Source organism: Anas platyrhynchos, chromosome W (assembly GCF_047663525.1).
Source record: "Anas platyrhynchos isolate ZD024472 breed Pekin duck chromosome W, IASCAAS_PekinDuck_T2T, whole genome shotgun sequence".
Lineage (NCBI taxonomy): Eukaryota > Metazoa > Chordata > Aves > Anseriformes > Anatidae > Anas > Anas platyrhynchos.
Genome location: NC_092620.1, coordinates 5108470 through 5127443, shown reverse-complemented (window position 1 = coordinate 5127443; position 18974 = coordinate 5108470). Strand labels below are relative to the sequence as shown.

Sequence of the window (18974 nt, the reverse complement as noted above, 5' to 3'; positions counted from 1 at the left end):
AAAAGGCCTGTGGTGGTTTTACCGTGCTAGGCAGCTAAACACCACAATTGCTCTCTCACTCCCCCTCCTTATATGATTGTGTCTGCTCAGCAGCAGACACAACACTGGTGTGATACCACTGCTGTTCTAGCTACAAGTGCAGAGCACAGCACTGTATGGGCAGCTGCCTCATGAAGATAGGTTCGGCCAGACTCAACAAACTGCTCAGAGAAGCTCGTCGCTGGAAATAGGCGCACTGGAGCTGGAGAGAAGCTCGAGCTGAGAGAAGCGGACCTGTGCACACAACTGCCTCTCGCTGGTAAGCAGTTGTGCATTATGGGGAATCATATGTCCTTAGGAACAAAGACTGTCCTGGTAACCTTACAGCTTATTCTCCTTATTAACAATCAGACAGTTTATGAGCCTGAAATATGGGACCAAACTGAGGTCAAGGTGTGGGACTCTGCAACTAAAAATGACAAGGTTGCAGTGGGATTGCTCGGCACCTGGCGAGCTATCTCTGAGGCCTTAAAGAGCCATGTGGGGCCACAATCACAAACGTGTGGCTTGCCAGATAGTGAGGGAGCTGCGGGCTCCTTTACTGATCCGACTGCTATGCCATGGCCATTGGCCCCTCTGTTGCCACAGCCATCGAAGGCCTTTGCTGTTATGCCCCCTGTTGACCTGAACGTGCCTTTTGACCCAGGTCTCATTGGCCTTGAAAAGGAGATGAATATGCTTTTCTTCGATCTGGGAAGAACGGGATACGTAAGGCCTGAAGACAGAGTTGCTTGACAACTTAAAGCGAGATATATTGTTCAGAAGGAATGGAAAAATGGAGCCTGTTAAGTCATGGAACTTAAAGGATTGTTTTTTACCTTTTATGTATAGGCGTACTTGATTTTAGTAAGTTATGGAACTTAAAGGATTGTTTGTTACCTATCCTGATTGTATGTATGTATAGGCATACTCGGGTTATTATGTAAAGCAATGTTCTGTATACATGTATTTAGAATGTTTGATGTGTGTGTGTGCGTTTTGGTGGAGCATAGACTCCCCCTGCACACCCAGTGCTGTTTACTTACCTTTTTATACCTTTTAGAAATATTTGTTTTATAAATATTACAAAATTCAGATTGACTTGAGACCTCATTTATAACACTACCAACTGGTAACTGGGACTTGTCCATATGCCCATGAACTTGCATTCTGACCTTCCAGGAAAGAAAAAGCATTACAGTAATCTGTAGGGAGAGAAAAAAAAAATAGCCTGCATTTTTATACTTTTCCTTTACCCTGTTCACTTTCATAATCAGATAGCTATATATTTAAAAAAAAAAAAAAAAAAAACACAAACAAACATCAAAAAAGCACAATGGCTTCTGAAAAGTTCAGGTTTGCAAGTAGTACATGTTCAATATGATGGTGCTTTAACATAAAATGAGCAGTGCTTGGATCAAGGGTATAAACGTAGGTCTTTCCTCTTTCAGGCAGTGTCCTAGATGCATGGCCACAAACTCCTCACTGCCCTTTTTTCCAGGTAACCTGTTGAAACTGAAATGCATTTTTGGATAGCAGAATAGCTTTAGGTGAATGAGTTTAATTCTGTTCAAAATAGCACTTGACCTTGTGGATACAGTTCAAATCATCAAGTGGAAAGGAACTGAGTCTGGATGTCTCCTTCCTCATGTCCTGAGCAGGGAAAACCCCTTCCATTTTTTTTTTTCCCTAAACCAAAGACAGACCTCTGCATAGTTATGGGAGAGGTCTGCTCTTCTAATCTGAAGCATTGTTTGGAGCTTCCCTCCCTCCAATTTTGAGTCAAGCCTCTAAGCCTCTATTTTGGTTTAACCCAGCAGACAGCAAAGCACCACCCAGCCTTTCACTCACCCTCCCCCCGCAGTGGGATGGGATGGGGGAGAGAATCGGGGGGGGGGGGAGAAAGTAAAAGCTTATGGGTTCAGATAAAGACAGTTTAATAGGACGGAAAAATAAATAATAATAATGATAATAGTAATAATAACAATATGTACCAAACACGTGATGCACAATGCAATTGCTCACCACCCGCTGATGCCCATCCCTGAGCGGCTGGTTCCCCCCACCCCAGCCAGCCACCCCATATTAATTGTTCAGCATGATGTCATATGGTATGGAACACCCCTTTGGCCAATTTGGGTCAGATGTCCTGGGTCTGTCCCCTCCCAGCTTTTTGTGCAACCCCAGCCTGCCCGCTGGCAGGACAGTGTGAGAAGCTGAAAAGTCCTTGGCTTGGTGTAAGCACTGCTCAGCAACAATTAAAACATCAGTGTGTTATCAACATTATTTTCATCCTAAATCCCAAACACAGCGCCCTACCAGCTACTAGGAGGAAAATTAACTCTATCCTAGCCAAAACTAGGACCATATCCACTCCTTATTCCATAACATTTATGTCAAGCTCAGGTCCCACACTTTCCAATACATTCCAATGAATCACCACCTTTCATATATGTATATAAAATGTCCATGGATTTTGTTTTATTTGTGACTGACTGGGCTCCACCTGTCACAACAGTCTTTTAGGGCAGAAGAGATGGCGTATGGTGCTGGATTGTCACATGCTGAAGCCCGTTCTGATTACATCAGACCGCTGTGTTTGTCCAATTCTATCAAAATTCATTCATCGTTATTTGAGCTTCTGTTTCTGTTATGCCATTAATAGGACATGCAGCAATTATAGTATTAATGACATACAGCATTATATAGTAATTACCATCATACAATTCAAATCATGGGCTATTCTCACCCAACATTAAAACCCCTTGAGGTACACATCGGACTTCCTCATTTGTCTGCGTTACCCAAAAAGTGCACCCAGATCCCTGAGCAAAGGGATCCCACAGATGGGTGTCCTGGTTTCAGTTAGGATAGAGTTAATTTTCCTCCTAGTAGCTGGTAGGGTGCTATGTTTGGGATTAGGATGAGAAGAGTGCTGATAACATGCTGATGTTTTAATTGTTGCAGAGCAGTGCTTACACCAAGTCAAGGATGTTTCAGCTTCTCACACTGTCCTGCCAGTGGGCAGGCTGGGGGTGCAGCAAGAGCTATTATTATTTATTATTATTATTATTATTATTCCTGTCTTAATAAACTGTCTTAATCTCAACTCACAGGCTTCACTTCCCCAAAGAAGCTTTTTTTTTTTTTTTAAGTGAAAAAAGTTGATGGTATAAATCAAAACATAACTTTGTTACAAAACATAAAACAAAACATAACTTTCAGATAATAGTTAATAGTTGTCAGCAGTGATGCTCAACAACAATAATTAGCATTCTTGACTTCATACATGTCCTTTTCCTTCCCCTTCAAAAATGAAGCAGCTTTGAAATTACTAGAATACAATGAGTAAACAGCTACTTGCTAAAGCAGCAACATACACTTTGTAGACAGGGTCAGAACAGACCATGGACAGCACACTGCAGCAGGATTTAACCACAACATCTTCTGAGGTAGTGTTCTGAGATGACCCACTAGCTGCTCCCAGAGCTCCAACACTTGTGTTGTTTCCATTGCTACTTCCAGAATTTCCAGTGCTTTCTCCATTAGCCAGTAATAGAGCACCACTAACATCATGGGAAAGACGTCTAAGTGCCATCTCTCGTATATTCCAGTTTTGAGAAAACAAGCAGCCAACTAACTCCATTCCAAATACCTGCCAAGGAAAAAGCAACCTTACATGAGTCAAATTGAATAATATCACAACTTAAGAAGAGCAATCAAAAAAGAGCAAAGAAATGTTTCTCGTGAAAAATCATTTTAAGTAGTCTGACAGCAAAAATATGTCAGAGGGTATACAGTCTTAAAAAATTCTATGATAGAAATCAACCATCATAAATATGGTTAACTAAATGAGCTGACTTCCGTTTCCATTGTTTTGACTTGATTATGGGGGCATATTCAAAATGCTCAAAAACTGTTGTAATTAGCCCAGTGTGAAAGAAGGAGGAGGTACCATTGCTGATATTAATAAACTGACATCCAGATGAGGAAAGGAAGGCAGTGTAGTTATGAATATTCTCTAAAAGATAGTTTCCATGAGATCCAAATGATAACAGTGCAGAGCCTGAATGACAGATTAAATTCAAGGCCAGTGCTTGGCAGCACAGTGAATTTAAAAAAAACGAACACGGATTGTAGCACATTCTCGGATTGGATATAGAGGAGAAAGGAGAACATGACACGGATTGCATGACATATGATCAAAGAAGCCACTATTAACAGGACACTGAACATGGTGACTAGGAAGTAAGTTGTAAGAGCTTTAATCAATTCTATTGTTATCTCAACCCTTGGGGCCCCGCATTGGGTGTCAAAAAGGACTGCGGTGGTTTTACTGTGCTAGGCAGCTGAACACCACAACCGCTCTCTCACTCCCCCTCCTTAGATGAGGAGGGGAAGAAGTAAAGCAAAGAACAACTCACAGGTTGAGATAAGGATAATTTAATTAAAGAGGAAAAAAATAATAATTATTAAGGAAGGAAAGATTATTATTAATCAAATTTAACTAAAGGGAACAAAGGGAAAGGGGAAAGGGGGGGAAGGGAAAAAGAAAACATAAAACAATACAACTAAAGGCTATGTAGAAGTGCAGAGGAAAGAAATTACTCTCTACTTCCCACAAATGAGCGATGATTGACCACGTCCTTGAAGCAGGGCCTCAATGCACATAGCCAGTGTGTCAGGAGGACAGATGTTTTCCCAACAAGAGCCCACCCCTCCCCTCTTCTTCCTGTTTCCACCTTTTATTGCTGAGTGTGACATCATATGGTATGGAATATCCCTTTGGTTGGTTTAGGTCAGCTGCCCTGGTGATGATTCTTGCTCACCTTTTTGCCCACCCCCTAGGAGGGTTAGAGAGAGTCCTGATGCTGTGCCAGCACTGCTCAGCAGCAGACACAACACTGGTGTGATACCACTGCTGTTCTAGCTACAAGTGCAGAGCACAGCACTGTATGGGCTGCTGCAGGGAAAGTTAACATTCCAGTCAGACCCAGTACAATCCCCAACTCCAAAACCCTAGGGGTCAACTTCGAGTTTCCCCAGTTTCTTTCTGCCAGAGATTCCAGGTGGGGCCATTCTCCCCGGCTGCAGTGTAGAGCACATTTTTTTACACCTGGTCCTGTTCAGACTGGCCCAAGGGCTACTGCATGAACTGTTTCCTGCTTAATTTGTTCAAAGGCTTTACGTTGCTCAGGGCCCCATTCAAAATCATTCTTCTCACGGGTTACTTGGTAGAGCGGGTTTACAATCAGACTGCAATTCGGCATGTGCATTCTCCAAAACCCCATGACACCTAGGAAAGTCTGTGTTTCTTTTTTGCTAGTTGGTGGAGACATAGCTACAGTGAAACGTGGAGAGACACGATGAGACACGGGATGCGGTGAGATGCAGAGAGACGCGGTGAGACATGGTACGCGGTGAGACGCAGAGAGACGCGGAGAGACGCAGGACAAGGAGAGACGTGGAACAGAGACCCAGTGAGATGTGGGACGCGGAGAGACGTGGAACAGAGACGCGGTGAGACGCGGAACAGGGACACGGTGAGATGCAGAACAGGGACGCGGTGAGACGCGAGACGCGGAGAGACGTGGGACGCAATATTGTATCAGACTCGCAGAATGCTGAGCAGGACCAGTGTGGGTACCAGCCGATTTATGAAGGCTGCCCAAGATGTCTCAAGGGACGGGGAAGTTGCTGATGGTGATTCTAATGTTGAGGGATTTCTTGAAAGAGCAAAAATCCCATGGCCTCCTGTAGCTGAGCAAACCAAGCTACCAGAGTAACTGTGAGAAGCTCCCACGGCAATGATTCCCACATCGCCCAATTAAGGAACTCAGAAAAATATTGTTACCAGCAGCTGGCCTCAAGGACAAGGTCTACGTGACCGCTAATCACAAAGGGGGTTGTTTTCCTGACTGATAATCAAAAGGGGGGTTATTTTCTTGCAGGTGGGGTTGTTTTCTTATAGTTGTTTGTCTGAGTGCTTTTGACCAATAATCGTGTGTGAAACACTGTCCGCCCCTGTTAAGTTCTCTATAAAAGTTAGGCTATTCGGGCAATAAAATGGAGCATGATCTGACTCTGCTGGTGTCTGTCGTGTTTTTGGCCATGCTTCCTGCAACAATTCTAATACTGCCAGCAGGGCTTGCGCTTGTGACCAAGATCGAGGTGGAACGAAATCTGTGGATAACATGGGCTAATCAGACTGGTATATCAGAATTTTGTCTGTCCATGGCATCGTCCACAGATCCGTTCAGGACTTGCCTCATAGGTATACCTGTGTATGACCCTTCTGAGTTTGGCCAGTATGCTACATGATATTAGTCCTTTCGATCAGTGACTCACTGATTTGTTTGGGACGATGCCTAGATGGTTACAGACATTAATCAAAGAGGGATTAAGGATTCTGTTTATTATGGTGTTAATCATCATTGTGTGTTGTATTGTAATAAATGTGGTTAAAAAGTTACTTGCAAAACTGTTACATCAGGCTTGGATTGCTCAAAAAGAAAAAGGGGGAATTGTTGAGGGATTTTTGAAACAGCAAGGAGGCCCTGACTTGCTGCAGCTGAGCAAACCAAGCTACCAGGACGACTACAAGGAGTTGCTATAACGATGTTCTATCGCCTGACTGAGGAATTAAAAATATTGTTGCCAGCAGCCGGAATTTCTTCAAGGACAAGGTCTACATGACTGCTACCACAAGGGGGGGGGTTTCTTGCAGGTGGGGTTGTTTTCTTGCAGTTATTTGTCTGAGTGCTTTCGACCAATAATCTTGTGTGAAACACTATCCACCCCTGCTGAATTTGCTATAAGAGTCAAGCTATTTGGGTAATAAAGGTAGAGCATGATCTGACCATATTGGTGTGTGTCACTGACTTCGGCCGCTCTTCCTGCAACACATAGCTGTTATTTTGTTGATCACATCCATTGGGATTTGACGACGTCCATCTTGCCATTTTATTCCTAAAAAACGGATCTCTCGTGCAGGTCCTTTGACTTTATTTTGTTTTATGGCAAAACTGGCCTTCAGAAGGATTTGGACTATTTTCTTCCCTTTCTCGAAAACTTCCTCTGCTGTGTCACCCCACACAATAATGTCATCGATGTACTGCAGGTGTTCAGGAGCTTCCCCCTGCTCCAGCGCAGACTGGATCAGTCCATGGCAAATGGTAGGGCTGTGTTTCCACCCCTGGGGCAGCCGATTCCAGGTGTATTGGACACCCCTCCAAGTGAAAGCAAATTGTGGCCTGCACTCTGCTGCAAAGGGATGGAGAAAAATGCATTAGCGATATCAATGGTGGCATCCCACTTGGCTGCCTTCGATTCAAGTTCATACTGAAGTTCTAGCATGTCCGGCACTGCAGCACTCAGTGGTGGCATGACTTAATTCAGGCCACGATAGTCCACTGTTAGTCTCCACTCGCCATTAGACTTTCACACTGGCCATATGGGACTATTAAAAGGTGAATGAGTCTTGCTGGTCACTCCTTGACTCTCCAGCCGGTGAACCAACTCATGGATGGGAATCAGGGAGTCTCGGTTGGTATGATATTGCCGCCGGTGCACAGTTGTGGTAGCGATTGGCACTTGCTGTTCTATGACCCTCAGCAACCCCACAACAGAAGGGTCCTCTGAGAGACCGGGCAAGGTAGACAACTGTTTAATGTCCTCTGTCTCTAAGGCAGCTATGTTAAAAGCCCATCAGAACCCTTTTGGGCTCTTGAAATCTCCTCTTCAGTATGCATGCTCCTTAACCCTACTGGGAAAGCATCATTTTTGCAGCTCAGGTCAAGGTAAATAAAAGACCAAACTAGTTAAAGGATGAGGTAGAAAAATGAGACTGCAGTGCAATTAAGGTTGTGATGGGCACCTAAGAAAACCACCACTGCTGTTAGGAATTGGAATTGGGGCTGACTAGTCAGAATTGACCTGAAGGAAAATAAGACCATAGTGCTCTCTGAGGTTTTCTCATTTTTAATGGTGGAATTCTCATGTATCTTTCTACTTTCTTGTTAATTTTTGCTTTCTATTAATTTTATTTTCAGAGAATATATATGTCTGCAAAACCCATTTAAAAAATCCTAAGATTTGTCAGGATGACGAGATTTTTGTCTAAAAATCAATCCATCATTTCAGTTCCTACAATAATTTAAATTAAATAGAGGAAACTGCCAATAAAAGAAAATACGGAATCAAATGCAGGTTCTGAAAACATTTGCCTGTACAATTTCTAATGACATTTAAGCATATTATTGTATATTTTTTATGTAGCCAATTGCAAAATAGTTTGACTTGCAATGGAAACGAGTTTTCCAAATTGCACAGTGAAATTTCAGACATTTAGTTTCCAGGCCAAATGAAGGTGCATTGTATTTCTGACGCAGTGAAAACTCAATAACCAAAGTTTTTAAGCAGGTATTCTTTATTACAGCAGTGGGTGTGAGGGGGATTGCTCTGCCTAACAGACACACCAAGGGTTACTGGCTGTGTGCTTATATTAGTGGGACAAGTACATGTTCATTTCATTTCCTGTAAGGCTCTTGCATATTCATCAGGTCTCTGAAGAATCATTAACTTAGCTTCCTGCCCCTATTCGCATGCATACTGGGTGGTCATCAGACGTACTCTGGTGGTCTTTTGATGAAGGCCAGATGTCTTCCTTGCTGCTCAACTCTTCCTTTCTGACCCTTCCTTTCTTTGACAGACTTCAGCAGTCAAGCCAGTTCTTGCTGGTTCCATTATCTATGCATACAGTCTTTTACTGCCTTATCTTTGGGGCCGTTAACATACCATTGCGCTAGCTAAGACCTACGGAATCAACATCCTTTATCTTGTTCCCTGACTCACTTCTTTAAAAAAGGTACGCATCAAATGATTGCAATATGTTAAACGTAAGTACTCGTAAGTTCAAGCTATTTTTATAAATTTAATGAAAATGCTATTTTTTTAGTTAGTTTGTTTAAACGGTGATACTGGGCTCTCACTAGTTTCAAATCCGGCGAGCAGGGTGACTTAACTCTGTTGCCTTTGCTAGCAGCTCTCAGCCAGCCGCTGCGGGCAGCGGCCGGGCCGCGCAGTTCCCTACGCAGCCCCGCCCACGCAGCGGTGGGTGATGTTCTACTGGTCTCTTCCGCCCGCATCCGTGGGAAGATCGTAACGCATGCATCTTTCAGTGGTGTCTGGGATGGTTTGTATGATCACGGCCTGAGCGTTCGTTTCAGTAACTGGTTCTGGCCACTCGGCGGCTTGTACCAGAGTACGGCCGCTGGGGCCAGTAAGGCTGCGCCGCCGCACAATTCATTACGTCGGTGCTGGGAACTCCCGCGGGCGAGGCAGGACGCACGTTAAGGATTTCCCCGCCGTCCCGCGTTGAACGTTCGGGATTGTTCTCATAACGTCACGGCAGAGAACTCCTGCAGGCGAGGTGGGGTCGCATACCTCGTCGGCGGCCGGTAAGCCCCACCTCAGGCTCCTGTGGAATCGCGCGGCAGCTCTCGCGAGGTTTGGGAGCGCTGAACATTGTAGCTCGGAGTGGCGCCATTTTGGGAGTGAGGTGATTGGTGTCTGTACATGTGTGTTTGCGTGTGTGGTGCTCTTGCGTCTGGGGGTTCTTCGTGATTCTTGGGGGTGGAGAGTCGCTGTTGCTGCGTACGGTGTGGTGGCGGCAGCAGCAACAACCGCCACCAGGGAGCAGAGGTGGAGTATCTAGGGTGGGTGCTACTGTGAGGGGTGTGGGGCTGCCTCTCTTCTTCCCTTGCCGTAGGGTCCCGTGTGGCGGGAGGCCCGCCCAAGGGAAGGCGGGGGGAGCCCTGCCTGGGGAAACCTGTCTGGCGGAACCCTTCACGGCTCCCGACGCTTTATCAGCAGCAAAAGCTCTCGCGGAGAAGCTAGGGATTTCCCTGGGCTGTTCCCCCACGCTGTGGCCGGCTGCCTGCCTGCCTGCCTGCCTGCCTCGGTGCTGCTCCCTGCGGCTCGGGATTCCTCGGGCAGCCCCCGCCACTTTTTCGGGTTTGCTTCGTGCTTTGTTTGCTGTCTCTAGTCTGGGTCAGCGCCTTCCTCCTCGAGTGTCCTGCAGGCTGATTTTTTTCCCAATAAAATGAGAAGCGTCCCTTTGTTTTCGTTTTTTTTTTTTTTTTTTCTTCCCTCTTTCCATCGGAGACCGGAGAAGATGCCTGATTCTTTTATAAGGACAGGAGAACGTTAGCACTGAAGTGCTGTGTTCTCCAGTGCATGCCTGCTGTGCTCTCCAGGGTGTGAGTGCAGGTTTCACTAGCCTTCTGTATTGGGATTTTGTTGCCTGACTGCATGCACGTTTACTTTTTAAGATTCAGATATATCTATTTGTCTGTAATGCTGGTTAAGATTTCAAAAGTGAAAACTGATGGCTCTGATTCTTTTCCCTTAGGTAATTTGGATTACAGAGAGAGCCCTGGATGTTTGGCTTGTTTTGCCTTAGCTGGTAGGGAGGAAGAATGGTGGAGATCGACCTGCTGTAGTTGCTTTTTTTTGAAAGTGGGGAGATATCGGACACTGATTGTGGATTATTTGTCCAAGTGTATCCTCCTGAAAAGGCTTCTGGAACAATCAGTAGGCATCTGGAAAGTGAATTGGAAGTTGTGAGCTTTCTCTTTCTAGAAGCACAGAGCGCTTCACCCTTGGACACTTCACATGTCATGGATACATGGCTGAATGTATCAAGTTTGGAATGCTTTGGTTGTCAAAATAATGTGCTTCTTGGTTTTTAGTTACTTTTTTTCTTCCAAGCGATGTTCTGTCTGAGTCATAGGCATAACCAGTTTTGTGAACTGACTCCAGATTAAGTGCAGCCTGAGTTACTGTGTAGATGTTGCTGAAAAGTTTCATGGCAGATATTTTTACACACCCTCCTTTTTTTTTTTTTGATTTTCTAATATAGCCTTTTGTCATTTTGCACTAAGACCTATTTTCTAAATGAAAAACGTAACAGTAATTTGTTTGTAATTACTTCTGTTGAAAAATGTTGTTGCCGGTATGCAATAGAGTGATATCCAGATAGCTGTTGTTTACAGATGTCTCTGCTCTCTGAAATTAGGAAATGCTATTTAGTTCAGATATAATTTATTTTTTTTTTTGGCTTTACAGTTTACAGTATAAAAAGTGTATTTATTTCATCTGGAGTTGATGCTTCTTATAGTGATATGTATATGGAATAGATGAGAGGAGAAGCCTTAAGAAAGAAACACAAACTTCTTAAGTTAGAGACTTAGCAAGCTTTGTAAATAGCCTTGTGGAATCTGTAAGCAAGAAGGATGGGTAGCTGATTGCTGTGATGTCAAATTCATGTCAAACAGCTACGAATGTAGTATCAATAGCTTGTGATATTATCTCAAGGAAAACAAACTGGAAAAACATAAATCACGTGGTGCTAACGACACCTTGTGTGGTCCTCTTGGATTAGGTAAGTATTGTAGTGTTCATAAACAAATTTACACTTGAATAAATATTTTGTTGGTAGAATGGTTAAATCAGTAACAGTCTCTGCCTAGAGGATGCTGTTTTTCTTTTGAGAACATTGAAATGAGCTTGCAGAATCTAGGTTTTATTTGTCAATTAATGGAATATCTGTAAGGATTTGAAGAATACATGCACTACTACAGAGAGCAATTTGTATGTAGGAGTGTGATTCTTCTGGGAGACTTAAAAAATATATCTAGACTGAATCCGTAGGTAACTTATCCCTTTGTGTTAATATTGTAATCTGAATAGTGAGCTGTTATGCTTCTTGAATAGGTCTGTTGGATGGCTTGTCCTTCCATTTTCATTAGGCATTTTTGTAGCATGAAGGTATTGATGTAGCTTTTTAAAATTTATTTCCTTTCGCTGTTCTTTGTCGTGTATGGAAGCAAATTTCTATTCTTTCCATTGGAACTTTAAGGTTATATTCAGAGTAATTTCCTGTTCTGTAATGGGAATGAGTCTGGTTTGAAACTATATCATAATAAAAAAAGCGACCCTCCACAACTTTGTTGTGAAGGATTTAAAACCAAAATATATTGGCTAACTAACCAATTTTACGTGTTAGTTGTATTGGTGCCATCTTCCCCTGTAATTGATTTCTCAATGTAGATACAGTTAACTGTGGAAATTAATATATATATTTGTAATATTTTTCTTTGCAGGCTTGATTTCAGCTGAATTGCTACTGCCTCAAGGAAAATTAAGATGGATGGAACAACTTAATTCAGAAGTCAGTGGTAATTTTATGTAGTCGTGTCGTTTCCCCCCCCCCCCCCCCCCCCTGTTTATTCATAAAGCTTTAATAATTAAAGCATTATTGGGTAGACTATAAATTGAGTCTCTGTTAAAGGTGACACATTTATCGTAGTCACCATCTTTTCAAAAATATTTCAGAGACTCTGTGATACTAAACTATTAGTAATACTGAGATAATAAAATAAAATAAAAAATCTAAGGACATTACAAAGATTTTTGAGAATATGGCTTGCATTAAAGCCTGGCAGAAAAGTAACTTTAAGCATGGGAAATTATGCTGAAGGACTGCTACAGTGTTGTTTTTTTTTTTTTCCTGTAACGTTTTATTTTTACTATAAATAACACTTCTAAATAAATATTTTAAATTTCTTAGGATCACTGAAGTAGTTCTATTTTGTGTTACCTTGTCAGTATCTAAAAGTTGGATTTAGCTTCGGTATTTTGTTTTCTTTGAATGACTTTGCTGTTTTGTTACTTTAACTTCTGTCTTTTCAAAACAGCAAAACTGAAATAGGAACTGTTTAAGATAGATAGGAGTCTTTCTGTAATTTCTTTCTTTTCTGCATTGAGTTTCTTAGTGTGGCTGGGATTTGAGTGAGTGAACTGAGCCACTTGTAAAGGAACCAAACTAATAGAATTGCCTTCATTATTTTAGCTGCAGTAGTCTGTTTTGTTTTAAACCATTTGGTGAATGGAAAGAATTCAGGCATAATTGGCTATTAGATTTTGTTTATTATATGCCCACAAACATAGTAAAATGCATACTTGTTCTTAATAGAAAAAAATCGTCTGTTTTTCAAGCTATTAACTTTCAATACTACAAGAAACTTTTACTTCTTGATGGGGGGGGGGGGGTGTCACGCTGAAACTGAGGAACTATATCCCCTTACTGCTTGGAATCACATCTTTCTCTTGTGGATGTTTTGAAGTTTGCCTTTTAGCTTTATTAAATTATTTATTTAATAATACCAGCAACCAGAAAGATGTATTCTTTTTTGCCTATTTTTATACTGTTTGCACTTGGAAAGTGCAACTGTTCTGATTTGTATGCGTGTGCATTTGACGTGGTGTGCTTTACAGCTGTGCCCTTGTACAGTGAGCAAAATTCAGAGTTGGATGAGGCCTATTAAGGAGAAAATGCTTAGCATGAGGGTCTACTGTAATACCACCTTTAGGTTTTTATTTGTGTAGTGCTGACAGTATGTTAAGTGGTTTGTAGATAAACATGAAAATAAGGTACTTGCCCCAGGGAGCTTATACTTCAAGCCTTTATTTAAACATATCTTTTGTATTGGAATAAATGAAGTGGAATTGAATCTGTAAAATGATGTAGGGAAACTGTAGATAATTAGCTTTCTTAGTGCTCCATGAGCTAATGTACTTGAAGTTACGTTTTTTCCTCTCCCTTCTGAGTTGCTTCTATTTTAAAATGTGTGGATAAAATAGTTTGACGATTATAATTTATCAGGGATGTCTGGGGAAGTTGCTCATTCCTTTTAGTATTAGGAATACTTTTTACAGAATCACAGAATTTCTAGGTTGGAAGAGACCTCAAGATCATCGAGTCCAACCTCTGACCTAACGCTAACAGTCCCCACTAAAACATATCCCTAAGCTCTACATCTAAACGTCTTTTGAAGACTTCCAGGGATGGTGACTCCACCACTTCCCTGGGCAGCCTGTTCCAATGCCTCACAACCCTTTCAGTAAAGAAGTTCTTCCTAACATCTAACCTAAAACTCCCCTGGCGCAACTTAAGCCCATTTCCCTTCGTCCTGTCACCAGGCACGTGGGAGAACAGGCCATCCCCCACCTCACTACAGCCTCCTTTAAGGTATCTGTAGAGAGCAATAAGGTCGCCCCTGAGCCTCCTCTTCTCCAGGCTGAACAAGCCCAGCTCCTTCAGCCGTTTCTTGTAGGACTTGTTCTCCAGGCCCCTCACCAGCTTCGTCGCCCTTCTCTGGACCCGCTCAAGCACCTCGATGTCCTTCTTGTAGCGAGGGGCCCAAAACTGAACACAGTACTCGAGGTGCGGCTTCACCAGAGCCGAGTACGGGGGGACGATCACCTCCCTAGCCCTGCTGGTCACACTGTTTCTGATACAAGCCAGGATGCCATTGGCCTTCTTGGCCACCTGAGCACACTGCTGGCTCATATTCAGCCGACTGTCCACCATCACTCCCAGGTCCTTCTCTGCCTGGCAGCTCTCCAACCACTCATCTCCCAGCCTGTAGCTCTGCTTGGTGTTGTTGCGCCCCAGGTGCAGGACCCGGCACTTGGCCTTGTTGAACTTCATACAGTTAACCTTAGCCCATCGGTGCAGCCTATCCAGATCTTCCTGCAGAGCCTTCCTACCCTCGAGCAGATCGACACATGCACCTAACTTGGTGTCATCTGCAAACTTACTGAGGGTGCACTTAATGCCCTCGTCCAGATCATTGATGAAGATATTAAAGAGCACCGAGCCCTGGGGGACGCCACTAGTGACTAGCCTCCAACTGGACTTGACTCCATTTACCACGACTCTTTGGGCCCAGCTATCCAGCCAGTTTTTAACCCAACGAAGCGTGCGCCAGTCCAAGTTAAGAGCAGCCAGTTTCTTGAGGAGAATGCTGTGGGAGATGGTGTCAAAAGCCTTGCTGAAGTCAAGGTAGACCACATCCACAGCCTTTCCCTCGTCCACCCAGCGCGTCACTTTGTCATAGAAGGAGATCAGGTTCGTCAAGCAGGACCTGCCTTCCATAAACCCATGCTGACTGGGCGTGATCGCCTGCTTGCCCTGCAAGTGCCGCGTGATGACTCCCAAGAGGATCTGCTCCATGAGCTTCCCTGGCACTGAGGTCAAACTGACAGGCCTGTAGTTCCCCGGGTCTGCCCTCTGGCCCTTCTTGTAGATGGGCATCATATTTGCTAGCCGCCAGTCAGCTGGGACCTCCCCTGATAGCCAGGACTGCTGATAAATGATGGATAGGGGCTTGGCCAGCTCCTCTGCCAATTCTCTCAGTACCCTCAGGTGGATCCCATCCAGCCCCATCGATTTGTGCACATCCAAGTGCCATAGCAGGTCACCAACCAGTTCTTCGTGGATGGTGAGGGCCACATTCTGCTCCCCATCCCCTTCCACCAGCTCAGGGTACTGGGTATCCAGAGAAGAACCGGTATTGCCGCTAAAGACTGAGGCAAAGAAGGCATTGAGCACCTCCGCCTTTTCCTCATCTCTTGTAACTAAGTTTCCCCCCGCATCCAGTAAAGGATGGAGATTCTCCTTAGTCCTCCTTTTTGTGTTGATGTATTTATAAAAACGTTTTTTGTTATCTTTAACGGCAGTAGCCAGATTGAGCTCCAGATGAGCTTTGGCCTTTCTAATTTTGTCCCTGCACAGCCTCGCAACACCCTTATAGTCCTCCTGAGTGGCCCGCCCTCTTTTCCAAAGATTATAAACTCTCTCTTTTCTCCTAAGCTCAAGCCACAATTCTTTGTTGAGCCAGGCTGGTCTTCTTCCCCGCTAGCTCGTCTTAGGGCATGTGGGGACAGACCGTTCCTGCGCCATTAAGATTTGCCTCTTGAAGAGCGCCCAGCCTTCCTGGACCCCTCTGCCCTTCAGAACCGCCTCCCAAGGGACTCCACCAACTAGTGTCCTGAGCAGCCCAAAGTCAGCCATCCGAAAGTCCAATACAGCAGTTTTACTGGTCCCCTTCCTGGCTTTGCCAAGAATAGTGAACTCCACCATTTTGTGGTCGCTCTGCCCAAGACTGCTCCCAACAATCACATCCTCCACCAGTCCTTCTCTGTTTGTGAAGAGAAGGTCTAGCGGGGCACCTCCCCTGGTAGGTTCACTAAGCAGCTGTGTCAGGAAGCTATCTTCCATGCTCTTCAGAAACCTCCTAGATTGCTTTCTCTGGGCTGTGTTGTGCTTCCAGGATATGTCAGGGAAGTTGAAGTCCCCCACGAGAACAAGCGCTGAAGATTTCGCAACTTCTGTCAGCTGCCTGTAGAACTCCTCATCCGTCTCCTCATCCTGGTTCGGCGGTCTATAGCAGACCCTGACCAGGACACTAGCCTTGTTGTCCCAGCCGATCCTAACCCACAGGGACTCGACCTTGTCATTCCTAGCCTCGAGTTCTACAACATCGAAAGACTCTCTAATATAGAGAGCCACACCACCACCCCTTCTGTGCTGCCTGTCCCTTCTGAAGAGCTTATAGCCAGTCATTGCAGCACTCCAGTCATGAGACTGGTCCCACCACGTCTCCGTGATGGCAACCAAGTCGTAGCCTGCCTGCTGCACGATGGCTTCCAGCTCCTCTTGTTTGTTACCTATGCTGCGTGCGTTGGTGTAGATGCACTTCAGCTGGGCCATTACCTTATCCTCCGGCCTTGCCATTGTTCCCCCTGGCACAGCTCCAACAAGCCTTGCTTCAGCCCCGTCCCCCTTCTTACCTAGTTTAAAGCCCTCTCAATGAGCCCTGCCAGCTCCTGGCCCAGGATCCTTTTTCCCCTAAAAGATAGGGACCCGTCTGCGGCCATCAGGCCGGGTGCTGAGTAAAGTGCCCCATGGTCGAAAAACCCAAGATTTCTGCGTTGGCACCAGCCCCGGAGCCACGTGTTTAACAGGTGGGCTTTCCGCGTCCTCTCTGTACCCCTCCCTGCCGCCATAGGGATGGATGAAAACACTACCTGCACTCTCGCTCCATCCACTAACCGTCCCAGCCCCCTAAAGTCTCTTTTGATTGCCTTCAGGCTTCTCTCTTCAATGTTGTCACTGCCCGCCTGGACTATCAAAAGAGGATAATAATCAGAGGGGCGTACCAGGTTGGGAAGCTTCCTGGCAACGAAAGGAGAGTCCACTGAAGAACATCAAAACAACCAGCAGGTGGATCAGGCTGCTAAGATTGAAGTGGCTCAGGTGGACCTGGACTGGCAACATAAGGGTGAATTATTTATAGCCTGATGGGCCCATGACACCTCAGGCCATCAAGGTCGAGATGCAACATACAGATGGGCTCATGATCGAGGGCTGGACCTGACCATGGACACTATTGCACAAGTTATTCGTGATTGTCAGGCTTGTCAGTGGGTGGTGAGCAATTGCATTGTGCATCACTTGCTTTGTACACATTAGAAGTATAGTAGTACTGTTGCTATTATTTTCCTTTCTTTTCTGTCCTAATAAACTGTCTTTATCTCATCCCATAAGCTTTCACTTTTTTTTTCTTCCTGATTTTCTCCCCTGTTCCACAGGGGGGTTGGGGGAGGGTGAGTGAACAGCTCTGTGGTCCTTAGCTGCTGGCTGGGTTAAAACACAACAGTGATTACTTAAATTATTTACTCAAAAATTATTTTATTCTGAGCTTCAGTATCCTTTGTTTTATTGATTTTTCAAAGGCCAGGTTGGAGACCTTTTATAAAGAAGGTTATTATTTTTTTCACTGTTAGCAGATGCAATTCTAGACATTATATTAATTTCTAATACATGGAGCAAGTCAGAGTAGATCATAAGGAAGAGGTTCTTCATTGAGAGGGTGTTTGCACACTGGAACAGTCTCCCCAGGGAAGTAGTCACTGCAACAAGCCTTTCAGAGTTTAAGAAGCGTTTGGACTGTGCACTTAGTCACTTGGTCTAAACTTCTGGGTAGACTTGTGTGGTGCCAGGAGTTGGACTCGATGATCCTTATGGGTCCCTTCCAACTCAGGATATTCTATGATTCTATAAATGTTACTACCTCTGTAAAATCCCTGGATACTCTGTGACAAGTCTTGTATGTGTCTGCACTGTAATCTATTTTTAAAGTGTGTGGAGATATGAGTTCTGCTAACAGGTGCTTGCTAGGTTCTGCACTGTGCTTACCCTATAATGGTCTTACACTTCCTGGTTAGAAGTTACTGCAATATATTGCCAGTTTGCCTGCTTATTTAGTGGTTGTGCTTTAACCTGTCAGACAGTTAAATACTACACGCTTGTTTGCTTCCCCCCACCCCCAAGTGGGATAGGGGAGAAAATTGAAAAGTGCAAGAACTCATGAGTTGATAAGGATAGCTTAATAATAAGAAGGGGGGGAATAAACCAAGTGATGCACAATGCAATTGCCCAGGCAGCCCCCCAGCAACGGTCCCCTCAATTTTTATTGTTCTGTGTGACATCCTATGGTATGGACTATTCTTTTGGGTCAGCTGTCCTGGTTCTGTCCCCTCCCAGCTTCTTGTGTACCCTTAGCCTCCTTGCTGGCAGGACAGCATGAGAAGCTTGAAAAGTCCTTGATTTAGTGTAAGCACTGCTCTGCATCAGCTGAAACAGCGTGTTGCCTGCATTATTTTTCTCCTAAGTCCCACACACAGCACTGTACCAGCTACTAGGAGGAAAATTAACTCTATCCCAGCCAAAACCAGGGCATTATTGAAATCCTTCAGGAGAGAAGGAGGGTGAAATCTGTAACTGACAGTTCTGGTGGCAGGAGTCCTTTTTCTTTTTTCCTCCTGGTGAATGGGGGGGGGGGGGGGGGGTAAGATTTGTATATATTCAAGAAAATGCAGAAGTCTTATTAAAAAGCCACCTAGCATTTTCAGAATGGAGGAAAAGGAGGAAAATTTCCGGGGGGGGGGTGGGGGTTTAGTCTCATGGTCACCACCTAAGGGAAAAATGACTTAATTGCAGTGTTATTTGTGTGCATGTATTTGTGTAGTTAAACAGTTTCATGTAT

The 18974-nt window shown here is 44.4% G+C and overlaps 1 protein-coding gene across 12 annotated transcripts in view; it reads left to right on the top strand.

Annotated features, from left to right (window-relative positions):
• The first annotated feature begins 8617 nt into the window (after positions 1-8617).
• The window catches only part of LOC101795454 (vasculin), a 56061-nt gene continuing 45704 nt past the window's right edge, over positions 8618-18974 (top strand). The window contains exons 1-3 of one of the 12 annotated variants that reach the window (XM_038169534.2): positions 9130-9476; positions 10430-11461; positions 12183-12250. The gene's annotated coding sequence lies outside the window, so the exon portion shown is untranslated. Of the gene's footprint in view, positions 8885-9129; positions 9477-9506; positions 9735-10429; positions 11462-12182; positions 12251-18974 lie in introns of those variants that run through there. The other 11 variants (XM_038169533.2, XM_038169535.2, XM_072030495.1 and 8 more) reach the window with 11 other exon arrangements.